Raw genomic sequence first — 19,301 nt, forward strand, 5'->3', positions numbered from 1 at the left:
ATCTAACCGAAAGGTGGTTCGGGTTCATGGGGCTGAATGCCCCCTCCTATCCCAAGCTTCAGGCCCAAAACTTACCAGCACGTGATCAATGTTTCATTACATAGATAGAATTTACAGTGCATAAGGAGGCCATTCGGCCCATCAAATCTGCACCGGCTCTTGGAAAGAGCATCTGACTTAAGCCCACACCTCCACCCTATCCCCATAACCCAGTAACCCCATCTAACCATTTTGGACACTAGGGGTAATTTAGCATGGTCACTCCACCTAACCTGCACATCTTTGGACTGTGGGAGGAAACCGGAGCACCCGGAGGAAACCCACGCAGACTCAGGGAGAATGTGCAGTCTCTGCACAGATAATGACCTCAGCCGGGAATCGAACCTGGGACCCTGGCATTGTGAAGCAACAGTGCTAACCATTGTGCTACCGTGCTGTCCCTATGTCATAGGAGTAGAATTAGGCCACTCAGCCCATTGAATATGCTCCGCCATTCAATCATGGCTGATATTTTTCTTTTTAAAATTAATTTACAGGATGTGGGGGTCGCTGGTTAGGCGAGCATTAATTGCCATTCCTACTTGCTCTTCAGAAGGGTTGCCTTCTTGAAATGCTGCAGCCCTTCAGGTGTAGGTACACCCACTGTGCTACTAGGAAGGGTATTCCAGGATTTTGCCCCATCGACAGTGAAGGAACGCCGAGATATTTCCAAGATAGGGTGGTGAGTGACTTGGAGGGGAACCTCCAGGTGGTGGAGTTCCCAGGTATCTGCTGCTCTTGTCCTTCTGGGTGGTCGTGGTCATGGGTTTGGAAGGTGCTGTCTCAAGAACCTTGGTGAGTTACTGCAGTGCACCTTGTAGATGATACACATGGCTGCCACTGTTTGTCGGTGGTGGAGGGTTTGAATGTTTGTGGAAGGGGGAGCAATCAAGCGGGCTACTTTGTCCTGGATGGTGTCGATCTTTTTTTTAAAATTGAGAGTATCCAATCATTTTTTCCAATTAAGGGGCAATTTAGCGAGGCCAATCCACCTACCCTGCACATTTTTGGCTTGTGGGGGCGAAACCCACGCAAACACGGGGAGATTATGCAAACTCTACACGGACAGTGACCCAGAGTTGGGATCGAACGTGGGACCTCGGTGCCATGAGGCAGCAATGATAACCACTGCGTTACCATGCTGCCCCGTGTCGAGCTTCTTGACTGTTGTTGCAGCTGTACCCATCCAGGCAAGTGGAGAGTATTCCATTAAACTCCTGACTTGTGCCTTGTAGATGGTGGACAAGCTTTGGGGCGGTCAGGAAGTGAGTTACCTGCTGTAGAATTCCTAACCTTTGACGTGCCCTGGTAGTCCCAGTATTAATATGGCTAGCCCAGTTCAGTTTCTGATCAATGGTAACCTCCAGGATGTTGCTTGTGGAGGATTCAACGATGGTAATGCCATTGAATGTCAAGAGTTGGTGGTTAGTTCCTCCCTTGTAGGAGATGGTCATTGCCTGGCACTTGTGTGGCACGATAGTATCTTGCCATTTGTCAGCCCAAGCCTGGATATTATCCATTTGCTGCATTTGGACATGGACTGCTTCCTTATCTGAGGAGTCGCGAATGGTACTGAACATTGTGCAGTCGTCTGCAAATATCCCCACTTCTGACCTTATGATGAAGGGAGGTCATTGATGAAGCAGCTGAAGAGGGTTGGGCCTAGGACACTGCCTGAGGAACTCCTGAGGTAATGTCCTGAAGCTGAGATGATTGACCTCCAACCACCTTAACCATATTCCTTTGTGCCAGGTATGACTCCAACCAATGGAGAGTTTTCCCCGATTCCTATTGACTCCAGTTTAGCGAGGGCTCCTTGATGCCCTACTCAGTCAAATGCTGCCTTGATATCAAGGGCAGTCACTCTCACCTCACCTCTGGCATTCAGCGCTTTTAGTCCATGTTTGAACCAAGGCTGTAATGAGGTCAGGAGCTGAGGGACTCTGGCAGAACACAAACTGAGCGTCTGTGAGCAGGTTATTGCTGAGTAAGTGTCGCTTGGTAGCACTGTTGATGACCTCTTCCATCACTTTGCTGATGATGCAGAATAGACTGATAGGGCAGTAATTGGCTGGGTTGGATTTGTCCTGTTTCTTGATTACAGGACACACCTGAGCAATTTTTCACATTGCCGGGTCAATGCCGGTGTTATAGCTGTACTGGAACAGCTTGTCTAGGGGTGCAGCCAGTTCTGGAGCAAATCTTCAATACTATTGTCGAGATATTGTCAGGGCCCATAGCGTTTGCAGTATCCAGTCTCTTCAGCCATTTCTTTATATCATGTAGAGTGAATTGTATTGGCTGAAGACTGATATCTGTTATGTTGGGGACCTCCTCGATGTGGATCATCCACTGAAGGGAGGGACGGTAGCACAGTGGTTAGCACTGTTGCTTCACAGCACCAGAGCCCCGAGTTCGATTCCCAGCTTGGATCACTGACTGTGCGGAGTCTGCACATTCTCCCTGTGTCTGCGTCGGTTTCCTCCGGGTGCTCTGGTTTCCTCCCACAGGTCCCCAAAGACGTGCTTGTTAGGTGAATTGGACATTCTGAATTCTCCCTCAATGTACCCAAATAGGCGCAGTAGCGTGGTGACTAGGGATTTTCACAGTAACGTCATTGCAATGTTGATGGAATCCTACTTGTGACATTAATAAAAATTATTATTATTATTATTACTCGGCACTTCTGGTTGAGGACTGTTGCGAATGCCTCAGCTTTGTCTTTGGCACATATGTGCTGGGCTCCTCCATCATTGAGGATGGGCATATTTGTGGAGCCTCCTCTTTCATGACTTGTTCAATTGTCCACCACCATTCACAGCTGGATGTGGCAGGATGACAGAGCTTCGATCTGATGCATTCATTGTGGAATTGCTTAGCTCTGTCTATTACTTGCTGCTTGTGCTGTTTGGCACATAAGTAGTCCTGTTTTGTAGCTTCAGCAGGATGACACCTCATTTTTTGAATGTTGCTCCTGGCATGCACCCCTGCACTCTTCATAGAAGCAGGGTTCATCCTCTGGTTTGGTGGTAATAGTAGAATGGGGGATATGCTAGGCCATGAGGTTGCAGATTGTGGTTGAATACAATTCTGCTGCTGCTGATGGCCCACAGCACCTCATGGATGCCCCGTCTTGAGTTGCTAGATCTGTTTGAAATCTACCCCATTTAGCTCAGTGGTAGTGTCACACAACATGATAGAGGGTATCCACAATGTGAAGACAGGACTTTGTCTCCACAAGGACTGTGCGGTGGCCACTTCTATCAATACTATCATGGACAGATGCCTCTTCAGCAGGCAGATTGGTGAGGATGAGGTCAAGTATGTTTTTCCCTCTTGTTAGTTCTTTCACCACATGCTGCAGTCCCAGTCCAGCAACTATGATCCTTAGGACCCAACCAGTTCGGTCTGTGGTGGTAGCACCGAGCCACTCTTGGTGATGGACATTGAAGTCCCCCCACCCAGAGCATATTCTGCACCCCTGCCACCTTCAGTGCTTCCTCCAAGTGGTGTTCAACACGGAGGAGTACTGATTCATCAGCTGATGGTGGCCAATACATGGTAATTAGCACGAGGTTTCCTTGCCCATGTTTAACCTGAAGCCATGAAACTTTGTGTGGTCCAGAGTCGATGTTGAGGACTCCCAGGGCAACTCCCTCCTGACTGTATACCACTGTGTCGCCAACTCTGCTGGGTCTGTCCTGCTGGTGAGACAGAATATACCCAGGAATTGTGATAGTGGTGGGAAATTGTGTGTAAGATATGATTCTGTGAATAATAATATTATAATAATCTTTATTGTCACAAGTAAGCTTACATTACTGTGAAAAGAATATGACTGTGTCAGGCTGTTGCTTAACTCATCTGTGAGACAGCTCTTCCAACTTTGGCACAAGCCCCCTGATATTAGTAAGGGGGACTTTGCAGGGTCAACAGGGCTGAGTTTGCCATTGTCATTTCTGGTGCCTGATTCGATGCCAGGTGGCCCGTCCAGTTTCATTCCTGCTTTATGTTTTTGTAATGGTTGAATACAACTGAGTGGCTTTCTAGGCCATTTCAGAGGGCATTTAAGAGTCAACCACATTGCTGTGGGTCTGAAGTCACACGTAGGCCAGACCTGGTAAGGATGGCAGATTTAATTCCCTAAAGGATGGGTTTTTACGACAATAGATATCATTCATAACATTATGGCCATCATTCGACTTTTAATTACAGATATTTTATATACATATTTAAAAATGTTTTTTTACGACAATCAACATCATTCATGACATTCTGGCCATCATAAGACTTTTAATTCCAGATATTTTATTGAGTTTAAATTCCATCACCTGCTGTGGTGGGATTCAAACCCGGGTCACCAGATCTATACTAGTCCAGCGACAATACCACTATGCGACCTCATCCCAATTCTCCTGCCTTCTCCCCATAACCCCTGATTCCCTTATAATCAAGAACCTATCTATCTCTGTCTTAAAGGCACTCAGTGATTTGGCCTCCACAGCCTTCTGCGGCAAAGAGTTCCACAGATTCATCACCCTCTGGCTGAAGAAGGTCTTTCTCATCTCTGCTTTAAAGGATCGTCCATTCAGTCTGAGGTTATGCCCTCTGGTTCCAGTTTTTCCCACGAGTGGAAACATCCTCTCCATGTCCACTGTATCCAGGACTCGCAGTATCCCGCCTCATCCTTCTAAACTCCAACGAGTGCAGACCCAGAGTCCTCAACTGTTCCGTATTTGTCAAGCATTATACTTCTGAGGAAAGAGCTCCACACAAGAGGAGTCAAATAAACAGCTACCAAAGTAGGACGAACCACTTTGCGGGGAGTCTCCGATTTTAAAAAGAGAGCCACATACCACAGCATAGACATTTCACAGGGCAGGCACATAATGATAAAGTGGAATGCTTCATCCAAGGCTTTTATTTCCCTCGCAATCATAACAATGAACCCCTCGAACATGCAAGATCTTGACATTACAAGGGAGTTGAAATTTTGAAAATTGCAGAATGCTACTTGAAAACTTGTTGACAAGAATGATTTTTTTTACCTGTTCTTCTTTATGTATTACTAGATATGGCACAACAAGCAAAGACAGAACTTGCTCTGAGTTTGAAACAGCAACTCATCTGACACAGTGTTACAATTTTGACATTTGGCATGTTGAAGTGCATGGTCCTCCACCCAAGGGAAATGCTTTTGGCACATGATCCATTGTTGCAACCATTTGATGACGTGTCTAACAGCTTCTGCTATTGAGGAATATATGCCCCATATGTGTGGGGTGCTGCTGCATGGACCTGAACGCACGCCAACAGCTGTGGAACGGATGGCAGCTCCAAAACCATCTGCTGCATCACCCCTCATGGAATTGGATTTGTTGCCAGTATCAAGTTCTCATCTGAATACTTAAGCTGCTTTAATAAAGGCCTATGGACTCCTCAACACACAGAAGAGCTTTCCCAAACCAGGAAGAAAATTGTAGCACCTTTTAGATATTAGAGCTTTACTGTGGAGGAGCGGTAGAAGAAATGGGATGGAAGGATGTGTATTGCCTTAGGTAATGATAAACAGGATTTTTGAATCAGATTTCTACAAGTGATTCTAACAGATGAAGTCAAAATTTCTTCAGGCCTCAGGGAGCCTTACTTTCATCCACCAGAATGTCCTACTGCTCCTCTCAGGTTATTTCATGTTCTGATCCTCCAGTTCGAAGTCTTGGCAATAGAAAACATGTTTGGGCTCAGTTTCACTAAAATGAGCACCGTGCAGACTGGATGTATCCCAACTGAGAAGCCAGTCCAAAACTGATCTCAGGGTCCATTTGATGAGCATCTACGGACAGCTCCCTCATTGAAACAAATGAATTTCAAATCAATTGCCTCACTGGCAGCAGCTTCCCCCCCCCCAAGTAAGTGTTGGGAAGGAGGGAGAGGAAAGCAGGAGGAAAACCAATTGAAGCCACAGGAATGTTAAAGAAAAGTAATCTTAGGTTTTTGGTGACAACCATTTGCTAGGACGCGTCCATAACCCTGGACAACCTGAGAGAAGCATTCTCAATGCCTACTCTGCCCAGAATAGCCCGTTAGTGGTCTTAAATCAGGAATTAGTCTTCTGAGCGAAAGCCAGTGAGCGTGATTTAATGGAAATGAAACAGAATCCCATTTTGCAGTGCCAAGTACGCTATTAAACATGACTCTGCTTCAGTTTTGGGCCTCGGCGAGGATTGCCCCTCCAAGGCTGCACTTAAGCTAATTTCCTGCACCAAATAGCTCAGCTCGCCAGTGCAGGAAGAGATATGGTGCATGGATCTCTGCATCCCCCCCCCCCCCCCCCCCCCCCCACAACGTGGCCTCACGATCCCACCAATGCCCCAACCTACCATTGAGGGTCTCCTTGAGCCCCCGCACCCTATCTCATAAAGGCAGGGCACCACTGGGCCCAATCTCAGGCTAGCCTGGCACCCTGGCACTGCCTCTGCCATACTGGCAATGTCACCTGGACAACCTGGCACTGCCAGGGTGCCCGAGTGGAACAGCCAGGGTGCGGGTGACAGTGCCACAGTACCCGGGTGGCATTGGGGTTTCTCAGGTACCATCCTGCCAAGGGATAGACAATCCAGGGGCTCCTGATCGTCTGGGAGATTGGGGGCGGGATCCTGATCACAAAGTTTCACAAGATCTCGTTAGATCTTGCGAGGCGTACCGAGCTGTGTAGATCTCGTGACAGGATTCTCATGACATTTATCGGCCTCATGGCAATCTGAGTCATGCATGAAGAGGCCGTTAGATTGCACCCAACATCTGATTTAAATGGCCACCATAATTGACTGAAAATTGAGACAGGTTCTCTGAGAGGTGAGACCTTTACAGGTCAGGTCGCAGAAAGCGATGGGCCCTGTCGGAGTCCCTGGGCAAGCACTCAGATCCTGCGCAGACCAGCTGGTATGTGCATTCACAAACTTCAACACCTCACTTCTCCACTCCAAGGTCCCCACTTCCTTCAAGAAGACCACCATAATACCAGTACCAAAGAAGAACAAGGTAGAGTGCCTTAATGACTACCAACCGGTGGCCCTGACGTTTGTTATTATGAAATGCTCCAAGCGGCTAGTCATGAGACGGATCAACATCAGTTTCCCAGACGGTGTTGATCCATTACAGTTCGCTTATCGCCGCAACCGATCCACAGCAGATGCTATCTCTCTGGCCCTACAATCAACACTTGAACACCTCGACAACAAGGACACCTATGTCAGACTGCTGTTCATAGACTACAGCTCCACCTTCAACACAATTATCCTGACAAGACTAATAACCAAACTGTGCAATCTTGGACTTGATCCCTCCCTTTGCAGCTGGGTCCTTGACTTCCACAGCAGCAGACCATAATCTGTCAGGATAGGTAACATCACCTCCTCCACAATAGTCCTCAACATCGGAGCCCGACAAGGATATGTGCTCAGTCCTCTGCTGTATTCCTTATACAAACATGACTGTGTGGCAAGATTTAATTCCAATTCGATCTATAAGTTTGCAGATGATATGAATGTGGTGGGTGATATCTCAAAAAAACGACGAATCAGACTACCGAAGGGAGATAGATGCATGGTGCGCCGAAAACAACCTCTCTCTAAATGTTGGAAAGACCAAAGAACTGATCATCAACTTCAGGAAGCGTAGCACGACACACACCCTAATCTACATCAGTGGCTCCGAAGTAGAGATGTTTGATAGCTTTAAGTTCCTGGGGGCCAACTGTCTGTCCTGGTCCACTCACGTTGATGCAACAGTCAAGAAAGCCCAACAACGTCTCTACTTCCTACAGAAACTAAAGAAATTAAGCATGTCTGCATATACTCTCACAAACGTCTATAGATGTGCGATAGAGAGCATCCTACCTGGCTGCATCACAGCTTGGTATGGCAACTGCTCGATCCAAGATCGCAAGAAACTGCAGAGTGTGGTGAACTCTAGCCCAACACGTCACACAAGCTTGCCACCCCTACATTGATTCTGTCTACACCTTCCTCTGCCTCAGGAAAGCAGACAGCATTGTCAGAGACCCCTTTATCCCAGACTTGGCCCTCTTCCAGACCCATCAGGTAGAAGATACAGAAGTCTGAAGACCCGCATATCCAGACATAGGAACAGTTTCTTCCCCACAGCTACAGACTCAACGACTCTCCCTTGGACTGATCTATTCCCTGTAAGAACACTCTTCACAAGTGGGAGGGGGCGGCAGGGGATGGGTGGGGGGCAGTGGGGGGAGGCAACAGATAGCACGAAAACAAGAAATAGTAAGGCATTAAGCAGGGGTCAGAGTAAGAGGAAATGCAGCAAAGTCTAAATTAGACATGGGGAAATATGATGTTGGGCAATAAGAGAGATCCGGCTCAAAAAAGGGTACTGAATATTTCAGCGTGCAAGTTGTTCAGGAAAGTTATGGAATTAAAGAAAGCATGAGGCATGACATTATTGATTAAGGAAACCATTACACTATTTCCCCATTTTAATTTGACCTGTATTAAATCATTCTACTTTAATGTCACAAATATAATGGAGCTGGTTAGAATCAAGGAGCGGGATTCTCCGTTTCTGAGACTAAGGGTTGGATTCTCCGGTTTTGAGGCTATGTCCGGAGTCTATGTCCACCCCCTCACCACCCTCCCACGAGTCCCCCCAGCCCCCGCCAAAGCACCCCCTGCCAACGGAACTGCTCCCCCCCCCCAACAACCCCCCCGACTGTGGCGGCACTGGACACAGTCCGCAGCCGCCACGCGATGCCCCCGAAAATGAGAGGACACGCGACCGACACGTTCGGAAAGCCAGCCCATCGGGGACAGAGCATCAGGGGAGGGCCACAGGTGATGTCCTGAGGCCGTCCCAACGGCGTGCGGCATACTCAGCGATTGTGCCATATTTGAGGGGGCGGAGCATCCGAAAAACAGCGACCCCCCCCCCCCCCGATTTCGGCATAAGAACGGATTCTCCAGCCAATCGGCAAATGCAATTTCGGCGTTGGCAATCGGAGAATCCCGCCCTAAGCGGTGACACAAAAGCAGAATCCATGGACTTTTACAACAAAAAAACGGTGCCGCACCTGGACCGATTCCACAACCGTTCAGGGACTGGCACCAGCGCCACGTGGAACACAATCGATTCCAATGAAAAACGGTGTAGGATTCGCTGGGTCCGTGATTGACACTTGGAAGGCTGACAAGCTGCAGCCGCACAAACTCATCCAAACCAAAAAGATGGCACTGATTGTGCTGGAACGTGCCATACAGCTGATAGGTCGGCTGGGGCCAGAGGACATCTATTTCAAAGTGGGCTGTTAGCTGAGTGCGCAGCTGCATGGCTGCCTTGCCGGCTGCGGCAATGGTGTTCTGTGTCCGTCCACCCCAACTGTCCATCCACCTCAACCCCACAGGCCACCTCCTGGCCACCCGCCGCAGCACACCCAGCCCTGGCAGAAGCCCCCTCAGCCAGCAGCACAACTGTCAGCAAACTATGGCAATATTGGACATCTTCCGGACCCCCTCTCTCTCCCTTAGCAGCCGCTACATCGGTTTCACGATTTTTAAAACACAAATAAACCACGGCGTCAGGAACTCGGGTCCATCGGAGGCGGAGAATCGCGGAGGCCCCGGAGAACACGGGGTCGGGCCCGCTAATTATATGCAAAAGGTATCTATTGTATGTGCATTCCAGAACACATTGACGCCGCTGTCAGGATGCTGGAGCATTGCGATTTGACGTCAAATCAGCACCTGCCGCGATTTCGGCCTTGGAACCAATTCTCCACCCAGTCGGCTTTCGCGATATCCTCGAGCTTCCAGGCGAAGGTCTCTATAATGGGGGGGGTCTCTAATGAGGGTCTCTCTTATGGGGGTTCTCTTGTGGGTGTCTCTCTTATGGGGGGTCTCTGATGGGATCCTCTCTGATGAGGGGTCTCTCTTATGGGGGGTCTATCTTCTGGAGAGGGGAATGGTGGGGGTGTCTGGTAGGGGTGGACAGGATTTACATTGTGGGAGGAAGGGTGCCCATCCAATGGACTTTGGGGACAAATCCCTCAAAGCGTTAACCCCTTGGCACACCATGAGGTTCACCACGCCAGGGCCACGCTGGGAAATGCCTGCACCAATTCTCGCTCAGAGGACCGATGATTCGCACGGGCTTGGAGAATCCAATGCCCAGCCCATTAATAGGATTCAAACAGGTCAATTTGACCCATTTGTATCCTCCCGCTGGTGTGGGGCGCGAACCTCACTGCCGGGGGACTTGAGCATTGGAGCAGGAATTTTTGGCCGATGCTGGATTCTCCGCCACATCGGGAACCCCACGACCGGTGGCGGGCAGTGTAGAATGCTGTCCAATATCACAAACAGAACTGACTGTCGGGACTGGGTAAATACTGTACTGCAACTTACATTTCAAAGTCACTGTACCTCTTTAATCCCTTTAAATCCAGACTCAAGTTATATAAAATACTAACGTGAATTCAGCAGCATCTGTTTTTGTGAGTGCAACCTCGAAAAGCCAGAAAATCAGGTTGTGGATTAAGTTGTTGTCATAAAATTGGCAAAATAATTTAATTTATATGACAGCATCTGTTTCTTGTGCCGCCAATTCTTGCAAATCCATGACTATTGAGGGTTTCCGCACAAATCTCTGGTCCGCTGCACCTTTGCTACAGCCACTTCAGAGACATGAGAACCAGGAAAATCAACCGTGCAAGGTCAGAGCTCAGTCAGCACAACTGTGGGAAAGGTTGCCAATTCAAAATGTGCAGGACTCTCAAGCAGCTGGTAGCTTTCTGTGGGCAAAGTTATGAAAAGGTTTATCTTGGTACAAAAAGTATCTGTCACCTGCTTTTTGCATGAATACAATTCTCATCTTCTGAACTTCAGTACAGCTTCAAGAAATCCAAAGGTGGAAAATTCAGGGGGAAATTTATAAAAGTAAACAAAGTGCCCGATTCACCCAAAAAATGACTCAGTGTAATTTTGGGTGAGTTTGGCAGGGTATTCTGCGTCGGTACTAACGGAGCAACACGATCTGTATTCACGAACTGGTGTAAAATAACCGAGCCCCCCATGTGTAAGTCGCCAAGTCTGACTCCCCAGCCACCTGATTTGCCCGCCTTGCGCCTCACCACTAACAAGGGGGAGCTGCTTTCAAACGGTTCCTCAGCACTCACTCCCAGTCAAGACTTGAGGGTGGCAGCGTGGAGACGTGCTCCACACTTTGGGGATACCGAAAAGGCCAGGCTGCTCGATGCAGTGGATGAGAGGCGGGGCAACCTGTACCCCGAGGGGATTGGAGAACAATCGGCAGGGTCAGCAATGCTGCCTGGAAGGCAGTGTCAGGCAGGATGACCAGGTGGACTGCCGTCCAATGTAGGAAGGACCCCCTACGAGCTGCAAGAGTAAGTTACCACCACTCTCCTGGCATCAGTCCTGCCTGGCACCCTTCAATTTCCCAACCCCCACCACCATTCCATTAGTTGACATCTCGCACCCTTAAAAAACCCTGACACCCATTATCCCAACCTCTTCATGTCTAGGTGCAGTGCCCACAAATGCCACATTCTATAGACTCCTGATTCATCCAGCATGTAGCTTACCATGCCTGACTCATCCATCATGTAGCCTACCATGTCCTCTCTTTGTCTCCATCTCCATGAGAAGATAGGCCACAATAAGAGGGAAAGGGCTAACATGGGAGGTGAAATCCCAGAGGCCAGAGTCCTCAAACCCGATGAGGAAAGGGCACTGGAGTTTGCGGGGTTGCCCGAGGAGAGGGCAGTGACCGGCAACAAGGTTGGCCTGCACCAGAGAAGTGAGGATCCACTACCCCATTCTCCAGATGCCCTGTCCCAAGCGAGTTGTTGATGTCCCAGACAATAATCATTCCCTTTCACTCATGTCCACGTCCATTGTCTTGCAAAATCACCATCTGATCACGACAGGCCATCCAGAGTAGTTGCTCCCCCCTGCTATCCGAGAGATCACTTCGGAGGATAGTTCTGAGGAGAACGCCAGCAATGTGTCACAGCTATCACATGCACCTTCCACCATTGCAGAGATACACACCTCAGGGGGCTAGATTCGCAGAAAGGCTTTGGGGGCACAACATGGTGAGCACCATACAGTTGCTGATGTACATCAGGTGGTGGCAGAAACATCCAGGTGAGGTCTACTGGATCCCGGGACTCACCTGGGGCATGCCTCAGTTGCTGAGGGACATGTCCCAGACACAGGTGGACATTGACGGGGCACTCCAGAGCATGGCCCACAACTGAAGACCATCACTGAGGGCGTCAACACCATGGTGCAGACAATGAGGAGCCTCCTGGTCTGGCAGTGCCAGATGACCCAGAAGCTTCTGGAGCTCACTCCAGCTGCTCCTTCATTCTATAGAGTCATCCAGGGCTCCATGGTCATCCTCAGAGCGGAGGAAGCACTGAAGCCCATCCCAGGGCCTTCCATTGGTGCATCGGAAGTGCAGCGGGTAGAAGGTAGATATGTCACCTGGACCAATGGTCTACAACCCAGGGTCCTAAAAGATTTAGCTGAGGAAATTGTGGAGGCATTGGTGGTGATCTTTCAGGAATCACTGAAGGCATGAAGGGTCCCACAGGACTGGAAAGTGGCTAATGTAACACAGCTGTTTAAGAAAGGAGGGAGACAAAAGACGGGAAATTACAGGCCGGTTAGCCTGACTTCGGTCATTGGTAAGATTTGAGAGTCTGTTGTTAAAGTTGAGATCACGGAGTACTTGGAAGTGCAATATAATATAGGAACTAGTCAGCACGACTTTGTCAAAGGAAGGTCATGTCTGACAAATCTGTTAGAATTCTTTGAGGAGTTAACAAGGAAGTTAGACAAAGGCGAACCAGTGAACTTGATTTATTTAGATTTCCAGAAGACCTTTGACAAGGTGTCGCATAGGAGACTGTTAAATAAGTTAAGAGCCCATGGTGTTAAGGGTAAGATCCTGGCATGGATAGAGGATTGGCTGACTGGCAGAAGGCAGAGAGTAGGGATAAGGGTGTCTTTTTCAGGATGGCAGATGGTGACTAGTGGTGTGCCTCAGGGGTCTGTGCTGGGACCACAACCTTTTACAATATACATTAATGATCTGGAAGAAGGAACTGAAGGCACTGTTGCTACATTTGCAGATGATACAAAGATCTGTAGAGGGACAGATAGTATTGAGGAAGCAAGGGGCTGCAGAAGGATTTGGACAAACTATGAGAGTGGGCAATGAAGTGGCAAATGAAATGCAATGTGGAAAAGTGTGAGGTTATGCACTTTGGAAGGAGGAATTTAGGCATAGACTATTTTCTAAATGGGGAAATGCTTAGGAAATCAGAAGCACAAAGGGACTTGGGAGTCCTTGTTCACAATTCACTTAAGGTAAACTTGCAGGTTCGGTCGGCAGTTAAGAAGGCAAATGCAATGTTAGCATTCATGTCAGGAGGGCTAGAGTACAAGACCAGGGATGTACTTCTGAGGCTGTATAAGGCTCTAGTCAGACCCCATTTGGAGTTTTGTGAGAAGTTTTGGGACCCGTATCTAAGGCAGGATGTGCTGGCCTTGGGAAGGGTCCAGAGGAGTTTCACAAGAATGATCCCTGGAATGAAGAACCTGTCGTATGAGGAACGGCTGAGGACTCTCGGTCTGTACTCATTGGAGTTTAGAAGGATGAGGGGGATCTTATTGAAACTTACAGGATACTGCGAAACCTGGATAGAGTGGACATGGAGACGATGTTTCCACTTGTAGGAGAAACTAGAACCAGAGGACGCCATCTCAGACTAAAGGGACGATCCTTCAAAACAGAGATGAGGGTGGTGAATCTGTGGAACTCTTTGCCGCAGAAGGCTGTGGAGGCCAAATCATTAAGGGTCTTTAAGACAGAGATAGATAGCTTCTTGATTAATAAAGGGATCGGGGTTATGGGGAGAAGGCAGGAGAATGGGGATGAGAAAATATCAGCCATGATTGAATGGCGGAGCAGACTCGATGGGTCGAGTGCCCTAATTCTGCTCCTATGTCTTATGGTCTTATGGTCTAATAACAGTTTGGCATGGCATCACCTGTGACACCAGGAAGGTAACTCACAGTGGGCCAGCACATAACCCTCTCCTGCACCCTTCCTGCCCCCACCCCAGTGATCCAAGATCAAAAGCCCCCGATACAAATCCATTATGAGAATGGGTGTGGGCGTGCTGTCAGCAGAAAGACAAGAGTAAGATTTAATCAGAACACAGGTCCATCGCCCAGTAGTGATGTTATATCGATCCTTGCAAGGGTAAATATGATGGTCAGGGAAGGGGCGTCATGTGTAGGGTGGCGAGCGTGGAGCTGATGGACATACAGCCTCATCTTGGATTTTATTTATTTTTACGTGTACCGAGGTACAGTGAAAAATATTTTTCTGCGAGCAGCTCAACAGATCATTAAGTACATGAAAAGAAAAGGAAATAAAAGGAAATATATAATAGAGCAACACAAGGTACACAATATAACTACATAAACAACGGCATCGGGTGAAGCATCAGGTGGAGTGCTAATGAGGTCAGTCCATAAGAGGGCCATTTAGGTGTCTGGTAACAGTGGGGAAGAAGCTGTTTCTGAATCTGTTTGTGCATGTACTCAAACTTTTGTATCTCCTGCCCGATAAAAGAAGTTGGAAGAGTGAGTAAGCCGGGTGGGAGGGCTCTTTGACTGTGCTGCCCGCTTTCCCCAGGCAGCAGGAGGTGTGGATGGAGTCAATGGATGGGAGGCAGGTTCATTCCATATGAATCTAGAGACTATGAGGGCCTCCCTGGCCATCTTGGCATGTTGGACGCTTGCCACCCACTGGCTGTCATCCATCCTCCTGCGCCGCCCCCCCCCCCCCCCCCCCCCCCCCGCCCCCGCACCCCAGGGCTCGCTATCCAGTCCCCTCATGGTCCTCCTCCTCATCAGAAAAAGCCGCATGCTCCTCCATCCTCCTGTTCCTCTTTCAGTGTATGGCACCGCTGCTGTGCCAAGTTGAGGAGGTCACATCAAGCCACCACAAAGCGGGTGAGCCTCTAATGTCTATACTGTAAAGCCCTCCAGAGCAGTCCAGGCAGCAGAATCGCATTTTGAGCAGCCTGATGCAATACTCAATGACAGCACGGGTGGCAGCGTTGGCTTCATTGTAACAGGTCTCCGCCTCAGTCTCAGGCCTCTGCACCGGCATCATCAGCCATGTCCTCAGCAGGGATCCCTTGTTTCCCATGAGCTAACCCGTCACCCTGATTGGTCCTCGAAGACATCAGGGATCTCTGAGTGCCCCAGCTGTCATAAGGATAACGTGCACACACATGCATGATCATGAGGCGGTGGTCGCAGATGACCTGAACATTCAGGGAGTTGAACCCCTTCCTGTTAATATAGGCACTTCTGATGCCCAAGTGTTCGCAGGATGACATGTGTGTGACCGGTGGTCCTCTGGACCTGGGACATTCCAGCGATGGTGGCGAACTCTGTAGCCAAAGCATCTTGATGGGCCTGGTCCAGGTCGAAGTTGATGTAGTCGGATGCCCGGGCATACTGCGCATCCATCACCTACCGGATGCATCTGTGGGCTGATGATTACAAAATGCCAGAGGCATGTGTGCATTGTCAGGGAGCTGGATCTGAAGAAATCTGTAAAATCATGTTGTTCCCATACAATTTATCAGCACATCCCTCTGCTGAACTGTTGGTGAAGAGAAATGCTTTGTTCATTACACTCCGCCCATCCCCATTAATTCAGCTAATTGGCAAAGGCATTCTTCTGTCCATGAAATGTAAATATAAACACTCCTTCTTGCAGGATGGACATATAGTTGGCAAATTAATTAAAACACAGATAAATGTGAGATATTAGATTTTAACCAGAAAAATAAGGCCATGGCATATTAGTTGGCAAATAACAACCTAAATGAGGTAGAGGAGTAAAGGGAGCTGGGAGTACAACTTCACAAACCACTAAGCTTAGCCATGCAAGTTAATAAGGCAATTGACATATCTTGAATAGAATGCTTGGTATGTGAACAGAAGCCTGGGGGTGAAGACTTCCAATAGGAGTTTACAGTTAAGGACGTTATCTACGCATCTGCTATTGACTGGGTGTCTTGTTGATAAAGACATCTTGATCAACAGCTGGAACAACCTTTGGTCCATAACAATATTCATTACAGATCATAACAATGATAAAGCCTTTGAAGGATTTCATGTGAATGAGGAAAATAATCAGGTAAGCCAGTTCCTTGGGTATGCAATGAGTATGTCAATGGAAGGCTGAGGATATAGAGAAAGTGTTTAACATTGATAACAATGCTCCCTTCATGCATTCTCTGAGGGATGGGGAGATTGCAGAACCAGAGCTCCCGGGTGGGTGGGAACCAGGCAGGGAAGTGTCCTGGCACTGTCCTTGGCACCCAGGCAGCACATTCCAACTCGCTTCATAGCCTTCTAATATTCTACTTTCTGCCTTCTGCCAGTCTGAATAGCTGTTCACCCCTACTCTCGGTTTTCTGTCCTGCATGCTTGTATAATTGAAAAGGGTTAATTTTCAGACATTGCACGCCGACACAGCGCCAACTGAAAAATGTTTGTCCACCGCACATCCAACTGGCAATATGCACTGCCAGTGGGTAAAGCTTCTTGCTGGCACTGTAAAATTATGTCAGCTTAAACAATCAAGTATGATGGTTTTATCATAGAATTTACAGTGCAGAAGGAGGCCATTCGCCTGCAAAGGACTTTCAGGTAAAATAACAATATTTATTAAATCATATAAAACCCCATTTTCAATTTGTGGAAAATAAAATCATCGTTCAATTCAGTTTTAAAAACAGACTTCTAATTATTTCAACTCATTAGGTCAAAGGATTAGGTTTCTCCTCACTTCAATTCAACGACTCTTTAAAAAAAATTCAACGAGCTGCACTAAACTCATCCGTCCTCTTATGAGTGATGTGTGATCTATGCAGATGCTGGATTTGAGGCCAGGTGCTTGTTTATACAACATTTAAAAACAAATCACTCTTTCTTGCTTGCGAATTTCAGCATGGCAGCAGCACAGAGCACACTGTGATTGGCTGGAGATGCACACTGCATCGCTCCGATTGTGCCAAACCGCATTGTGATTGGCTGACACTGTGGAAGTTCATGTTGTGATTTATTGGTGTTGTGCTACATCATGCTGTGACTGGCTAGCTGTCAACTGGTATTGTTATTAATGGTTCTATGATTATTGCCTTCTGACACTAGGTCTGCGCTTCAGTATCCCTGATCAGGCCAGAAACTACTGTGGTCACCTGTTGTAATTCCTGCACTTCTTGAACATTAATGGCCATTAATTTTACAAGCCTGCAAAATCAACAATTAACTCCCACTTTAGGACTGTACCAAAATTGCTGCCAAAAGGAAGTGGGTGTTGTAAATTGTAATGCACCAGTCAGACACCATGCCAGTTAAAGTGACTAATGCAGGGATAATTGCTTGCTGACACAGTTGCACTCCATTGCACAAATTTTCTATTGGGGATATTCACTATCTCGGTAACTTCTATTAGTAATGTCCATTGCAACAATGTCTGCAGATTTTTTAGATTTTATGCTAAATGGCCAATTGCAGACAAAAGATTGGAAACTGATCCTATTTACACATAATCGAGAAAAATAATTAGGTCAGTATGCTTTCTCACTGCACTCTGGAAGAAAGATCAACCCATTGTGTAAGGCACAGAGTTGTCGCCTGCCTGGAGCAAACACAGAGGAAGAATCAGGTAGGAATTTAATAACAATAATCTTTATTAGTGTTACAAGAAGGCTTACATTAACACTGCAATTAAGTTATTGTGAAAATCCCCTAGTCGCCACACTATGGCGCCTGTTCGAGTACTGAGAGAGAATTCAGAATGTGCAATTCACCTAAAAAGCATGGGAGAACAGTACTTTGGGATACTCAGCATTAGGCAGGAATTTGAAGCTTTAGGGCATCACAGTGGCGCAGTGGTTAACGCTGCTGCCTCACGGGGCCAAGGACCCGCATTCGATCCTGGCCCCGAGTTACTGACCGCATGGAGTTTGCATATTCTCCCTGTGTCTGTGTGGGTCTCACCCTACAATCCAAAAGATGTGCCGGGTAGATGAACTGGCCCCACTATATTGCCCCTTAATTGGAATGTAAATTGCTTATACTAAATTTATTTAAAAGAAAAGGAATTTGAAGCTTTGCCACCTACCAATCAGGAATTCCAATCATAACTTGCATGTACAAATACCATTGTGATATGAAGCACATGTACCTTTTAACATTGCATAGCTTAGGTTTCTGGTGACGGATGTGAGACTAAGTCACACAAATGGGGACTCCTGCCAGGGTCTTTACTTTTTGATCCCTTTTGGCCATTTTGCGGGGGATCTTTGTGTTCAAATCCAGCTGGCCAAACTTGATAACAGTTATTAGACAGAGTTGTGTCGAAAGTCTCGACGAGAAAGCCCACTGGGAAGAAAGCCTAGGCTGGTAGCCCGGCAAGGGAATTTGAAAGAGGGAAGATGGCGGAGACGCGACCGTGGGCTGCTTGACCTGACACTGGTCAGGCTGGCTGAGGTTTAAATGAAGTTACTGTGAAAATCCCCTAGTCGCCACACTCAGGTGAAAGTCCGGTTACATTGAGGGAAAATTCAGAATGTCCAATTCACCTAACAAGCATGTCTTTTGTGCCTTTTGTGGGAGGAAACGGGAGCACCAGGAAGAAAACCATGCAGATAGTGACCCAAGCCGGGAATCGAATCCGGGTCTCTGGCGCTGTGAAGCAACAGTAGTAACCACTGCTAACCACTAACCCTAACCCTAACCCTAACCCTAACCCTAACCCTAACCCGACCGTGGGCTGCTTGACCTGACACTGGTCAGGCTGGCTGAGGTTTAAATGAAGTTACTGTGAAAATCCCCTAGTCGCCACACTCAGGTGAAAGTCCGGTTACATTGAGGGAAAATTCAGAATGTCCAATTCACCTAACAAGCATGTCTTTTGTGCCTTTTGTGGGAGGAAACGGGAGCACCAGGAAGAAAACCATGCAGATAGTGACCCAAGCCGGGAATCGAATCCGGGTCTCTGGCGCTGTGAAGCAACAGTAGTAACCACTGCTACCGTGCTGCCCATACCGTTGGCATGCGCTGCGTCCACCGAAGGTGCCTGTGGCAGTAGAGATGGATGCCAGGATCAGA

The 19,301-nt window shown here is 47.8% G+C and overlaps 1 protein-coding gene across 7 annotated transcripts in view; it reads right to left on the minus strand.

Moving 5' to 3' along the window:
* Positions 1-19,301, minus strand: part of ush2a (Usher syndrome 2A (autosomal recessive, mild)) — a 1,354,742-nt gene that overhangs the window by 1,105,926 nt on the left and 229,515 nt on the right. The gene's annotated exons all lie outside the window — the stretch shown is intronic.

The sequence above is a fragment of the Scyliorhinus canicula genome, chromosome 1, assembly GCF_902713615.1.
Source record: "Scyliorhinus canicula chromosome 1, sScyCan1.1, whole genome shotgun sequence".
Lineage (NCBI taxonomy): Eukaryota > Metazoa > Chordata > Chondrichthyes > Carcharhiniformes > Scyliorhinidae > Scyliorhinus > Scyliorhinus canicula.